Genomic DNA, 3,792 nt, shown 5'->3' on the forward strand with positions numbered 1-3,792 from the left:
AGAGTTGAGATTTTTCTATATATATATTTTTTTAAGAGACAGAATCTCACTTTATTGCCCTCGGTAGAGTGCCGTGGCGTCACAGCTCACAGCAACCTCCAACTCCTGGGCTCAGGCGATTCTCTTGCCTCAGCCTCCTGAGTAGCTGGGAATACAGGTGCCCACCACAACACCCAATTATTTTTTGTTGCAGTTTGGCCAGGGCCGGGTTTGAACCCGCCACCCTAGGTATATGGGGCCAGGGCCCTACCCACTGAGCCACAGGAGCTGCTCAGAGTTGAGATTTTTCTAAATTACCATGGAGGAGGCAGAGCAACAAGGAGGTTAAGGGTAATTGTAAGAGAGCAATTATAGTGTTAGACCATGCAACCTAGGCTGAATAAGGGAAGAAGAGGACATGAGAGGGGGTGACAGCTAGTGAAGATGCTCATGTCCCAGTGATGGCTAGCCGTCTACCAAATCCCATTTTCCCTTCTTCTGAATATAAGTGTACCTGGCACACAGCTGGCCAGGCAAACTTCATTTCCCAGGCACCCTGGCTTTTTGTGTGGCTATATGATGAGGACCTCCCAACAGAATGTGAGTGGAAGTGATGCCTGCTACTAGCAGACAGGAGCTCTGCAACCGGGCAGAGCCTCCTCCACACTCTTTCACCCTCCCCTCAGCTCAATCCAGGACAATGCCACAGGGTACAACCAAGAAACAAGATGGAAGACACTCAGGTCTTTGAATGCTGTGAGTGGCAGAATCAATCACTCTGAATGTCTGTCTTGTGCTGTGACCTGAGGGGGGGCTTAAGCCATTGTATTCGGGGTGTTTTGGTTATAGCAGTTTAACCTTATCCTAACTAATTCAGGCTCGGTAAGGGCCTAGAGACTTCAGGGAGTCTAAGATCCTGTGTGGTGGGGGTAGTAAGGACCGTAAGATGAAAGCCTGCAAGAAAGTGGTCAAAGGGGATATACGAAATTGAGACTTCAGAGGTGGGCAGTTAGTGGTGATGAAAAGATATAGGATAGGGCCAAAGGAATGCGTGACTAAAGTATAGGGAAATGGGCTCAGCACCTGTGGCTCAAGCAGCTAAGGCGCCAGCCACATACACCTAAGGTGGTGGGTTCGAATCCCCAGCCCGGGGCCATCAAACAACAATGATGGCTGCAACCAAAAAATGGCCAGGCACTGTGGCAGGCGCCTGTAGTCCCAGCTACTTGGGAGGCAGAGGCAGGAGACTCGCTTGAGCCCAGGAGTTGGAGGTTGCTGTGAGCTGTAATGCCATGGCACTCTACCCAGGGGGATAGCTTGAGGCTCCATCTCAAAAAAAAAAAAAAAAGTGTAGGGAAATGCAAATTAAGTCTCAGAAAGGCTAGAAGCCTGAGTGACTTCACACTCCGCATGCTCTTTCTCCTCTGTCAAGCAATCTAATTCAAAGAAAATAACTGCAGGTAAAATGTTTCTACAAGGAAAGATTAGCTTACCCCACAAACAAAACTTCTCCTGGGCCAATGAGTAGTACATTACAAGAACACAATTACAGACAGTCTCCAACTTAAAGACAGTTCAACTTACAATTTTTTTCACTTTATGACAGTACAAAAGTGATCTGCATTCAGTACATTCCTTATGACGGGGTTGTATCTGGATAAACCCATAATCAGATATTTTCAATTTATGATGGATTAATTCAGACAGGACATAACCCCATCGTAAGTCAAGAAGCATCTGTATTGCTAATACATGATTAGAATCATCAAACTTTGGGATCCTATATTCATCATGATCTACAAAGTATTAGATCATTAAATATGAAATGAACAATTACTTACTTCAAGAGGCCCACTGACAGCATTCAAGCCCTCCCATTCTCCTTTGGATGATCATTATTGACCCATCCAGCCTCCCTCCTTCAAGTCTCAATCCCCTTCCATCTCAAGTCATCTTCCAGATAGCTGAAAGTTACCTTTGGAAAATATTATGCCTTCTACTGAACAAAACCCTAGCACCGTACACAAAACCTCTTTTCCTGATATCCCCTCAGTCTGTTTGGCCTCCTCCACCCAAGCTCTTGCTATAGCTATATTAGCTTATTTACCATTCTACAACCTTGACAGACCCCTTCAAGTTTCTGTGCCTGTGCACGTGCTGGGAATCTCCCTGAAATGTTTTCAACCCTAAGTTACACAATATACTCCTGTTTATCCAATGCCAGCATTCCTTCCTTTCCCACTACACCCATCCTTCTCCATCTCTTCATCTCCCTCCACTGTCCCCAGAGACACACTATTAGAGCTTTTACCACACTGAATTATAATGATCTCTTTGTTTCCTTCTCTCCTCACTCTTAGCATCTTGACATGGTATCTACCCTGACTCATAGCAGGTGGTCAAAACGTGGGTTGAATGCTGAATAAGACTAAATTTAGCTGGTCACTTTGAAGATGCTGAAATTAGCTGAACAGTTTTGGGGAAGGCTCAGCATCTCACTTCACATTCCTTATATTCCCTAGCAAGTCAGTCTGGATGGCAGAGGGAACACAGGAACCAGCTGTCTGCATCCTTGGCTCCTTTTACAGCCTGCTCTGGAACTCAACATTTCAATAAAGCTACCTTCAAAGAGATGTTACTGAACAAGCCTACTATATTTCTGGCGGATACTTTATGCAGATGAAATATAAACAGTATGGCAAAACTTGAGAATGTGACAGAGGGATGTGGCTGGGCTAGCAGGTGTTGGTGGGATGGTTTTGATGACTTGGCCATTCAGGACCAGCCAGTCTCTGTAGGGACACCTGCGGCTTGCTAGCTCCCACTACCTAAATTACAGTACGTGCTACACAGTGTTTGTTTCTGCTACGGCCAATGGGAACTGCTCACTCTCCACCTGCACGACACAGATGGAACAGATGAGAGCATGCTTCCACACAAGGATGCGCAATTATGCCCAGTTCCTCCAGCTGTGACAATTACCAGGCGAAAACCCAAGGGAAGAAAACAATCCCGGCAGATAACTGTCTTCCCTGCTGGCTCTCACCACTTAGTTCTCCCAAGAGCAGCTGCCATATCCATGGCCTCTCATCTCTTTCACAGTCCTTTCTTGAACCCAAGTACTTGAAGAGCACTGGGTGTGATACAAACATAAGGCAGTCATCAAACAGGATACATTTAAGTAAGAAAATACCAAGGCTTTATTTTTTTTTTCTTACAAAGACAGCCCTGCTTATTGGCTAAGTGGAAAGGATATATATTGTTCTCATGAGTAAACAAGATTTACCCTTCAGGCTGCAAACCATAATGCCAAAGAAGTGACATGAAGGGTGTAAAGGTGTAATGCTTTCATCTTCATAGCAATAAAATGCAAAGTAAAGCAAAAGTGAACCAGGCTTAATTAATGCTGGGCATTCCCATAGGGAAAAGGCAAAGGGCCTTTGAATTGATCAGTAGTAGTACTGTATACAATAAAAAAATTCTAGTAGGTTGAGCTGCCCTTGCTCCCTTCTCTGGCTCTCTCTCATTTGAGGTATACCAGGTTAAAACCAACAAAGTGGCAATCAGAAGCTTTTGCTTTAGAGTCCACTGAGATAAGAAGGGGACAAGACCCAGCATGGTGGCACATATGTGTAATCCTAGCACTCTAGGAGGCTGAGGCAGGTGGATTGCTGAGTTCAAGAGTTCCAGACCAGCCTGAGCAAGAGCAAGACTCTAAAAATACAAAAATTAGCCAGGCATCATGGCGACATGCCTGCAATCCCAGCTACTGGGAGGCTGAGGCAGAAAGCTAACTTCACCCCAGGAGTTTGA

The sequence above is a fragment of the Otolemur garnettii genome, unplaced genomic scaffold, assembly GCF_000181295.1.
Source record: "Otolemur garnettii isolate 467f Iridium unplaced genomic scaffold, OtoGar3 scaffold00029, whole genome shotgun sequence".
NCBI lineage: Eukaryota > Metazoa > Chordata > Mammalia > Primates > Galagidae > Otolemur > Otolemur garnettii.